Here is a 12,128-nt window from a genome sequence, read left to right on the forward strand (position 1 = left end):
CTCTTGATACATCCCTGCAACCAACGAAACTTTGTACAAACTCTAATAACATGGAGCACTCTACGTTGTACCTGGAAATTATCATGAGAGGTATAGAGGGTATTTGGCATGGAAACTACTGTTTGATCTACATTGTACATTAGGTATATTCCAGAAGCTAAGAAGGATCAGAAGAAGGTTTTAGACTGATTAGGGTTGAACATTTGTATGTCTTGAATAAAGAAATGTTCAAGAAAAAGATTTGAATTTGCATAGATAAGGATATGGATATCAATTTCAACAATGACCAGCAGCCAATGCGGTCTATTTCTCTTTTGGCTTTTAGGCAGGTACCCAACCTTTTACATTTATTCTTCTACCAGGATAATGCAATAAAATGAAAAGTTGACCTTTCCCATAAACAGAGAGGTACATTGTAGGTAGGCCTATAATGCAAACATTCCCTGTATACAGGCCTGCTATATAGATCGGAACTGATCAGCTCTCACATTTCAATGGACCCTATGTTGTGTCATAGTACATTGTACATGTACTGACTGTCCATGATGGTTTCATTATGAACAAAACACTACTTGCGATAACAACCCCACAAGAAGTGGTAAACATACATTGTATACAGTGTACCATATTCGGCACATTTCACTAACTCTAGGCGTAAAGCTGTTGGCAGAGAAGCACCATTTTATGGTACGAAATTAGCAAACTACTTTATACTGCTCATTAAACTTTGAACATTTCCCATTTAGGCCTGCATACGCCTGTACATTTCCGAAGTAAAGGGGTCAATTTCAGGGATGTCCAGTTACGCAATTTTCTATTTCCAATGCGCATTACACCCAAAATGCAATATGATCTTTGAGAACATTAATGAGAGATGATTTTGACCAACGATTGTGGCAAACAAGGAATACAATGTATATTAGAATTTATGCCAAAATGAAAATTCTGGACAAACACAGGGTATAATTTGTAGGTAACACTAGACTTGACATTCTACAAACATACATTGTATGAAGGTAAAACAAAAATAGTCCCTGAATCTTTATTGTTGTTGTTTGGTTGTTGCTTTTTTTTTCAACTAAATGGTCTGTATTGATTACAATGGATAATATCAGCATTCTATTGTATTGTGTTTTATACCACTGATTGTAGACATAGTGGTAAACATACGTACATTACGTGGACTGACAAAACTTAAACAGAAAAGCGTACATTCACTAAACTCAAGTTATACTTATCATTTATGAAGCAATCTTTAATAACCACAAGAGATGAAACACCAGTTTAAAAAATTAAAAAATTTTTATACGTCTAATCAGAATGATTTCACAAAATCACTTTTTTCTTTATTTCAAAGGTAATATTTAATTTGGACATATATGTTCAAAATTGGTTACAGTATGTCTGTCAAGATAAATGTAGGTGTGTGACTTTCTCAAAACCTTCTTGTTGGTAAGTAAAAGGTACACTTTATGGCATGTAATCTTATGTTTCCTACTCAATTTTGACCAAAAATTGTAATTGAATACAGGCACTTTTGATTGTTTCAGGTGTTGCAAAATAATTGTGGAAACTGTGGTTGAAATTTTTAATCTAGTCACAGGGGGACTTTAAATTGACAGGAGTGCAGAACAATTACATTGTAAGCTACTGTACATTCACGCTCGGTACGTACAGGTGTATCATGTTGTGCATAACAAATGTTGTATGAAATCTTCCTCAATATTAAACAAAGTGAAATAGAAATTCTACAGATTGTATGTCTTTTCTGCATGCATTTCTGAGTCCATTTGCCTCAAGTGCTGATAGGGGCATCTCAAGCATTACATACAATGTAGAGCTAGTGTGGCATAGAAAACAACTACAATGCATGTGTGTGTACATTGCAACTGGATTCAATACTTTTTTTATTTGAAATACATAAACTCCCAGTCTAACTTTCTCAGACTGCAATGTGGGAACTCAGTCTAAATTTCACACAGTCAGGGAATGAGTGTATACAATGAGTCACATGATGATGCCATGAATCAGGTGACCTATTACTGTAGTTTGAGGTGGTGCTCTGCACTTTGTTCTGGAAGATCATGACTCACAGGGCAGTATGCTGTACATAGCTTGTCATAGTACACTCTACTATATTCATGCCACAAGTCACAGCCGTCAATGTCCTGTATGATAAATGGTCAGAGCTGGCAGGCCCTGTACATAGCATCTTCTGTCCTGGTCTAAGAACATACATTCATCATCTTCAGATGTAATTGAGCAGTAAATCTGTTTTATTTCCATCTCAAGATGAATGCCATCACGCAACACACAGTTTGAGTATGCTTTATGGCCATTTTTACAATCAGTGGTGTAAAACACGGTTCTGGCACTAATTGGTGTATAACTTTCTTATACACTGACAGATATGCATTATTTTTTCTCATAAACTTACCAACCACAGTGTCTACCTTGGGTACCTTAATGAACTTTCCTCTCTTTTTCTTTCAGATGTGGCATGCACTTACATGCTTGAAATCCAACACTTTTGGTGTATGCACTCTGACATGGTTTTTTTGTCAGACCTAGCATATTAAATTGTTTATTCCTTTTCATTATTTTTGTTGTTGCGGTGATAGACAGGTATCCAACATTAAGAATTATTATGTTTACCAGGTTCTGCTTTATCTTCTTTAAAGACTGAAATTATCCAAACTTTATGTTTCGGAGGTGACATTTTCCGTTAACAATTAACCCCTCTTTTGAGTTAGCTCTTGCTCACAATTATAAAATTCAACTTTGCTAATTTCCATCAAAACAGAATAGTAATCAATCTGACTGAACTTTGATCCAAAGATTATTTGATTCAAATAGCTTATCATTTTTTGGTGAGTGTTTATAAATTTATGCAACTTTTCCGTTAACTTTTCTGTCACCTCCGAGACAACAGATTTATGTATTTGATTTTTTTATTCTTGACATCAGTTATACATTACATTTACAAAAATGTAACATATCCCCTCACATTATCTCTGAAGGAAGGTAGTAGAAATATACCCTGTTGTTTTCATTTTGGAGCAATTTACAATTTTCCGTTAACACTTGTCACCTCCGAAACAATCGTCACCTCCGAAACAACAAGCGTATTATATTTGATAATTTCTCGAAGACAAAGCAATTTTGTTTGATTCTGTCCAATTGACAGGAATCTCTTTTGGATGAAAATAGTAATATGGCAACAGGAAGTGAGAATTTTCTAGAGATTAATAAAAGATCTAATAAAAACTAAGAATTACTGTTTCGGAGGTGACAAAACACTGTTAACAAGAGTTTTTGCTCATTTCTATTGAAGAGAAACCATATCATGTACACCAATGGTTTCATTTATTTTAGTAACATAAGTCTCAAAGTGGAGAAATCAACTAACACACTCTCACTCTTATTTTTATTACTATACTGTACGTTTTAGGGCAAATTTACATTTTTTCACTTTTTTAACAAAGAGAATGCACAAAATACACCCATCTGTGGTATATATAATATTGTAATCAAGATCAATTCTCCTGCTTTAGTTAAGTAAACATATAGATGCTTTCATCTTAGAAGCTTGATTTCCAATTTAAGCAATTTAGTTGTGAAGATTTACCAATCAAAGCTTTCCATGTAGGTTGCTTTTTCTTGTGTTTCGGAGGTGACATTGTTTGTTAACACCATATTGTTATGTGATAGTGAAAGGCAAGACTTCAGTTCCTTTTCGCTATCTATTAACATTTTCAAATACATTTAATATCTACAAAATCATCACAATAGAAGTGACTTTTGTATACCTAGCTCACCAGAATTCCCTTGATACCAAAGTGATACATGTGGCAGTTCATGCATGCCCTAGTCCACAATCTTAAAAAAAAATCATAAAATAATCAAACTCCACAAAAAGGCCACATGCCTATAGCTGGTGCACAACTTGTTCTTGAATTCTTAGTTGTTGTTTTTCCATGTACAACGTGGTAATCATAAACAAAATTATGTGATTTTTTTTTTTTAATGTGACAATAATTATTACATTTTCCGAGTTGAACCAACTGTTTATGACATTGTATTTTTTTAAGATTATTGAAGTTATCTGACAACTAAAGTGAACAGAGGAACAAGTCCCCAGGACTGGAAAGGGAAAGATCCAAAAAACAAGATTTGTAGTTCTATCTCAATATAATTTTGATGACGTGTTTACCTTGTTTTGTTATGTTTTATCTTAGAATTTGGCTTAAGTACTGGAATTTCAAGGAAAAGAAAATGGTTTCTTAAAGGACAAGTCCACCTTCATAAACATGTGGATTGAGTGAATGCAACAACATTAGTAGAACACATCATTGAAAGTTTGGAAAATTGGACAATCCATTCAAAAGTTATGGGTTTTTTTTAAGTATCTATGCAATCACTGCTGGATGAGATGACTACGACAGTGTATGATGTCACATGCATACAACGATATAAAGAAAATATAAGTGAATTTCACAAAACTTTACTTTTTGAAAAAAAGTGCACATTTCTTCAACTTGTATTTTAGGGCAATATTATTCACCCTGCCTTCCAAAAGAGAGAAGTCAAGTGTTCTTTTGTTATGCAAGAAAAGTGAAAATATGTTGAATTTTCTTGATACTTTCTCTATATCCTTGTACACGTGTGACATCACAAGCTATAGAAGTCTTCTCATTCAGCTTTGACTGAGCAGAAACTTCAAAAATTCATAACTCTGGAACGGATTGCCTTATTTTCCTCAAACTCTCACTGATGTGTTTAAAGGGAAGATAAACCCCAAGAGCAATGTGGATTGAGTGAAAGCAGCAACATTAGTAGAACACATCAGTGAAAGTTTGAAGAAAATCGGACAATCGATGCAAAAGTTATGAATTTTTGAAGTTTTGGTGTTGGAACCGCTGGACGAGGAGACTACTAGAGGTTATGACGTATGAGTGGACAACAATACCAAGAAAATATAAAGAAAATTCTACAAAAATCCATTTCTCACGAAAATTACAAATTCCATCAACTTGATATTGACATATGTTAGGGGTAGCAATTATTCCCCCTGCTTTCTGAAAGAGGTTGGTCCATTGCTCTTTCATAATTCTAGAAAAGTGAGTTTTTGTTGAATTTCCTTTATATTTTCTTTGTATTGTTGTCCACTCATACGTCATATCCTCTAGTAGTCTCCTCATCCAGCGGTTTCAACACCAAAACTTAAAAAATTCATAACTTTTGCATCGATTGTCCGATTTTCCTCAAACTTTCACGGATGTGTTCTACTAATGTTGCTGCTTTCACTCAATCCACATTGCTTTTTGGGTTTACCTTCCCTTTAACTAATATTGCTGTATTTACTCAACCCTCGTGTCTATTGAGGTGAACTTGTCCTTTTTCGGTCCCTTATAGGGTTATTTGAGACCAGTTTGTGTCCGGGACCTTCTGTGAAGTTGATGGGTAAAATTACTGAACAAAAAAAAATTTCCCCATAAGTTCACACAAAAGCATTATGCTGCTCTCTTCAGCTGGGAAACACAAACTGTTGTCTTAACCAAACTGTAAAAACTTGCTGAAGATTAGTATGAATTACAATCTAAAACAAAATATGAGCTGGTATCCACTATCATGAAAGAGAATAACGAAACAAAATAACAAGTAAGAACTGAAAGAAAGAGCTTATATTTGAAAATTAAAGCCATGAGGAAAGACATGAATGTTCACAATATATTAGTTAACACCTGAGAAGTTGGGTTGTCTCTGTGTCGTGTCACCTCCAAAACAATAAAATGATTTTTTCTTATCTTATACTTTTTACTCTCAAAAGTGACTAATATATATGATTTGCTGGTAATTTTCAAGCAATTCAGAAAGATACATAAAATATATTTTAGTAATGTCAACAGTTTAAATGAATCTGGTATATAGAAAATTTATCCCAGATGAACCAAACACCTTTCACCAGTATTATAACATTTGTATGGTGGCTATCAAGAATGATGAAGAATTCATGAACATCCTTGGATTAATCTATTTATAATACTATGTGCAAACAAAAACATAATACAAGTCAAATAAGAATTTTTGCTTTTGGCATTCATAACCTATGTCCCCACCAAAAAATTACAATGGTACCCTCTGCAACGATAACTTTAAAGATAATGAATCAATCTAAAATACAATTTCAGGGATTCAAACTATAACTCATTGCCCACACCTTAACAGAAAACCCCATTCAATTTGCTTCAGAGGTCAAAGAGAAATGAGGATTTTTGTAGAGCATGTCAGGAATCCCTTCCCTCCAAGTTCTGTATATTGTGTTTACACATTAATATGCAGTTCCAAGAGCATCCAAGTGCTAAACTTGGAAGAATCAGACTCCTAACAGCCTTTATAACAATCCACATTTCTTTGAGACCACTTAACCAAATTGAATGGGGCTTTCTGCAAAATAGAGCTACGATGTTATAATTTAAGACCCCAAAGTCGATTTTAGCTGATTTAATCATTGTACTGGGTGCTATCAATGCAAAAGTCTAATTGTAATTGTTTTTTTTTTCTTTGTTTTTTTTTTCTTTTTTTTTTGGGGGGGGGGAGGGGGGACATACTATATGAATACTTGAACACAATGTTAACATTGAATGTCACCTCCGAAACAAAGTTATTCTTCCCTGGTGTTGTGGAATAAAATGTTCTGAGAGCAAAGAAACATTACTAAAATGATCTTACACCCTCATTTAATGCCATGTTTCTTCAGGTTACAATATCTAGCTTATGTCCGTCATATTCTTACTGTAAATGAATATTTCAACACAATGTTAACATTGAATGTCACCTCCGAAACGAAGTGATTCTTCCCTGGTGTTGTGGAATAAAATGTTCTGAGAGCAAAGAAACATTACTAAAGTGATCTCACACCCTCATCTCAATTTAAGGTAGAAAATGGAATGCCATGTTTCTTCAGATTACAATATTTAGCTTACAACCTTCGTCCAAATGGAAGGCAAACTATTGTACCGGTGCCCATGCTAATTAATGAAGTGTAAAAAAACACTTGTTCTGTGTGGTTTATCTGCTTGAAACAGGAGTTAATTTCTTGTTCTCGAGTTATAATTATTAAAAACATTGATAAAAAGAAGAAGTTTTGTGTTGTTGTCACTTATTCTCAAAAAAACTGAGCGTTAATATTAATGTCACCTCCGAAACATTCCATTATGTTAACTGTCACCTCCGAAACATCCATGTGTGAAAAATCCAAGATATAAAGAAATGATTGGAATTTCATTTAACCTACATAGGAAGGTAGCCCTTCTTAAAGACTTGTTATAGTATAGAGTTTGACCTGTCTTGCTCCCCAATAAATAGTTAAAATCTTAAAAATTGCATGTCAATTGGAATTTTTACCAAAAATTTATAAATCTCATGTATTTCTTTTTTAATTCACTTTATATTCAACCCCAAATAGTTTTGATTCACAAACTATATATTGTTGTTGACCATAAAAACTTTGCATGGTGAAGTTTGACTACAGAGTTTTGTCATTATGGTGCAATTCATGAAAACAAAATTTTGCTTAAATTCACTTCAGGTGCCAGGGTTTTCCATAAATTACACCAATAACTCTTCAGCTTTAAGGTCTGAAATGTTATTTTTTCAAAAATTTGAATACTTTCCAACAGGAATCAAACAGAATAATGAAAAAATATTTTGTTTGAAATTTTGACCCTCTGAGTACAAAAGTTACACCACTGATCGTAAAAAAGGCCTTATACAATTTGTAGTTCACTATGTGATGAACTTCACACGTGGCCCTCAGGTGCAGATTTGAATTTTGAAGGTTTCTCAATACAAAGCTGGCCTGTCCACATTTTGTTATGGTCAGTAATTCAACTTCATCCTGCCATGTAACACATTTGTTTAGAGCTGAAGATTGCATTTAGAATCATTTTGCATGATGTGAATCACAATGAAACATCACCATACTTTGAGCTGTGTTTTGAGTTGCATTGTCCACTGGGATGAAATATTTGCTCTTATGGAAGTTTACAGTGTTGCAGTTCTGCCTTAAAGATAATAAAAAGTTCTGGTACCTCAAAAGTTTCCCTGAATTTCCTTGTCTTAGTTTGTGTTTCAGGTTAAAGCACCTTTCATATAACTAACACTGTGAGACTTACTCGCCCCAAAGTGCTCTCTTGTCTTAGTAATCATGCAATTAACTGCGACCAGCAGCCCCATACGCATATCGTAATCGGGCTTCGCATTGTAGCATTCAGGATCATGACAGATTTAGTATCGCGGGTACATGTCAAGTTAAATCCCAAAATTTCTTCAATTTGAAGACTTACCAATTAAGTTGAAGTATTGAAAACAGGCTTAGGGCAACGTTTGGTTCTGCCAATATTCCCTTTCTGTTCGAATTGATAACTGAATGTGACTCGGTCGAGAGGACCTTGGGAGAACTACGTACACTGAATACTACAGCCAGTGCATGAGAACACATCACATGCATGCACACAGATTTCAAATCCATGAACGGATAAGATGTTTGTGTGCACATGCGCTGGCCGTACAGTAGTATTCAGTGTATGTAGCTCTCCCAAGGTCCTCTCGACCGAGTCACATTCAGTCATCAATTCGAACAGAAAGGGACTATTGGCAGAACCAAACGTTGTCCGAAGCCTGTTTTCAATACTTCAACTTAATTGGTAAGTCTTCAAATTGAAGAAATTTTTGGATTTTAAACTGACTGTTACCCGCGATACTAATTCTTTCAATTCATGATCCTGAATGCTACAATGTGAAGCCCATTACGCTATGCGTATGGGGCTGCTGGTCGCTGTTAGCTATGCGTATGGGGCTGCACAGTGCTGGTCTGTCGCAGTCAGTGGTTTCGTACAATACACATACATTGTACATACTATAATTTTCGCCGCGGTACCACGACGACTCTGGTACGAAACCATTATTGCATGATTACTAAGACATGAGAGCACTTTGGGGCGAGTAATTCTCACAGACAACGTACTTTAACCTGAAACACAAACCAAGACAAGGAAATTCAGGGAAACTTTTGAGGTACCAAAACTTTTTATTATCTTTAAATTGATTGTAAAGAAAAGGGGTGTGCATTAATTCAATATCAGCAGCTTCTGAATGGAACAAATTTTTCCTCTCTATCAAATGCCCCATTCATTTTCAAAGTTCCCTTGGTTTTGACCATACAACTGTAGATCTATTGCTTAAATAGTGCTTGTACATGTAGGGTCTACTTTGTTACTTGTGTTATTCAGTACATGGCATCTCTAAAACTCGGTGTTATCATTCTATTATTGTCAATACATGTATTGAATACTTCATCATTGGTATCAACACTCACGGTAAAACACGATATTTGCAGCATGAACATTTTACGAAAATAGGAGCCGACGGCCTTTCTCGCAGTATGAAATTTGCGACTTGCCACTGGCATCCAATGCATATTGTGTTGGCAAGAACTGTCGCGTGCATTTTAATTTCGCGAATGTTGCCACTCGCGAAATCAAAATGCCAGCAAACATTCCTCGTTTTACAGTATGTTAATACAAGCTGTAAGTATTATCATAATCAATCAGTACATGTACCTTTGTCATTAATTATAGATCTTCCAATCATAATGATAGAAAAACTTTTCTTCTATGACTTGCCTTGAGGCTAATATTAAACTACTTGGCAGACTATGTACATTTTGTATAGGTCTATTGCTAACACGTATGAGCACTGATTATAATCACAGGTCATAGACATTAGAGATGCATTAAAGGTAGGGAATCCCATTTGCATGCCTTAAATGAAGTTGTATAAACACAGTGGTATGTTGAAGAGAGTATCATTTTAGAAACTCCCATAAAGTATTGAAAGTGGAAGGTAACATTTAGTACATTTTTATTGACCGTTAGATTTTGAATTGAATTTTTTTCGGGGCTCACCGTAAATTCCAGTACATTACTAAGCTACCTTTGCAGACCCATGCACTGCGTGTGTGTCCATCATGTACAGTGTATATTTTGTGAAGAAAGTTCATCAAAACTTACAAACATTTCTATATACATTTTTGCCACACACTCTATATGTTATTACATCAGCTCTTATACTTTTAGATTTGTGTTTATAGATAAAAAATACAGAAGATTGCAACAAAAAGGCTTAAGTGTGGCTGACACACAGAACTACTGAGTAGTTGAGTTTTGTGCATTATTAAAATTGTAGATAACTGTTGACTTCCAAATTTCTAAGCAGTGGCCTAAACAGGTCCACTGAGGTTCATATGTAATGTTTTGCTGCATTTTAGGAGTTCTGTAAAAGGTACAAGTGTATCCCCTACCTTTAAACGGTATTGGAGGGATGCATAATGTAAACCACTCACAAGCACATACATACATGAAATGTTTTTCTCCATGGTCTCAGTAGCACTTGACAAATCCAACCCAAAACGTCTCCATGAAGTCATTAGAATATTTAATCTTTGAAGTGTATAACTAGCTTGAAGAATTCTCTGTACTGTTTGATTGTACTACTCCCCCCCCCCCCCCAACAAATTTTACTCACAGGAGTGAAAGAATATTCACATCAAGTGATAATTCAGTCACCCAATATGAACACACACATACATTGTACACACAAACACAAACACGCTCACACACACACACACAAACACTCATGTTTTATTGACACTTAAAAAGACCTGTTGCTTGAAAAGCAATACAAAAAGCACACACAGGACTTGAATGCTTGATTTCACAACTCTTCAGTCTGTTCCTCCTACAATGTATTCCTTCTAGTAAGGACAGATCATTGTCCTACTGAATGTTGAATGGCATTCTTCCTGTCTTAACCTACTTCCTAAATTTCTCTCTTTGTTTGACAACTCTATTTTTTTCTGACATACTTTGACTCTCTGTATACAAGTTACAGTTGTACAATGTATACTAATCCATTGTTTGCAAAGCACAATTGCCCAGGTGATTTGTATGTATGCTTGTCATGAAATAAAGACTCATCACCTACAATATAAAAGTCATTACTAAAGTGACAAAGGTTTAAATATTACAAATTATTGACATACACAGTGGCAGATCCAGACAGGGGTATACCTCCCTCCCCCCCTTTCTTTTTTTGTTAAAACAAAAGAAATAAAAAGAAACAAATGGGGGCATGTGCATTCCCCCTTTAACTTTGTAAAGGTGCCCCCCCCCCCCCCTTTATGGAATTCCTGGATCCGCTCCTGCATGCTATGTAGCTATTAGGAACTATCCCTACAAAACCCTTTGAAGTATCATCTAAAGGGTTCAAAACGAGCAGATTACAAAGAAAAGTTAAGAGGGGTTTTCCCTGACAACAAACACAATAAAACATTATTACACTTCTGAAGAGTAAAAGATCAGTTCAAGACAAGTTCCCTCAACAGACTTTAACGTTATGTTCTTGACTGTTAATGCAGGTAAAACTTACACGTGTACCAGCTGTAAGCCTAAAATATAAATTTACAGGGGGGAAGGGAGTAATGACCTGCCTGATCAGAACCTGGGTGCACAAAGTATGGAAATCTAGAGATTATTGAATTGAAGTTGGTTACAAAAATGTTAAGGATCAGTTCCCTTTAATATAAACAATCATTAGAAAATTCTATTCTGACCTTTAACCAGTGTGACCTGAAACACATTGCAGCCTTCATAGTGTATTTTGAAACCTGCTTTAACAGTCATTTAATCCAGTGAAGCACTTACTACACACACTATTCTCCCATCACCTTTTTACATTGTAGATCATGTCACGAGTCTCATGCCATTGGGACTTGAGAGCGCTTCACATATTGTGCAAGTATACTTCTCAGAGATTATGCACAGTACTGGAAGGAGATTGAATAAAAAAAGAGGAAAAAATACTGGTAACTGACTTACTGTAAATTACTGGTATTCAATTCCTAGTAAATCTTCACTGCATCGGTTCATAACACGCAGTGAGTTGCCTTGTTTTTACATCCATCTGTCAATTTTTCTTTCAATTTCATCTTTGTTCCTTCAATCACTAGCACTGTACAACAGATCAGTCATATTCAGACTGTACAATTGTATGTTGTAACACATGAT

The 12,128-nt window shown here is 35.1% G+C and overlaps 1 protein-coding gene across 1 annotated transcript in view; it reads right to left on the reverse strand.

Moving 5' to 3' along the window:
* Positions 1-12,128, reverse strand: part of LOC140231562 (uncharacterized) — a 45,691-nt gene that overhangs the window by 29,598 nt on the left and 3,965 nt on the right. The window lies entirely within an intron of this gene.

The sequence above is a fragment of the Diadema setosum genome, chromosome 8, assembly GCF_964275005.1.
Source record: "Diadema setosum chromosome 8, eeDiaSeto1, whole genome shotgun sequence".
Lineage (NCBI taxonomy): Eukaryota > Metazoa > Echinodermata > Echinoidea > Diadematoida > Diadematidae > Diadema > Diadema setosum.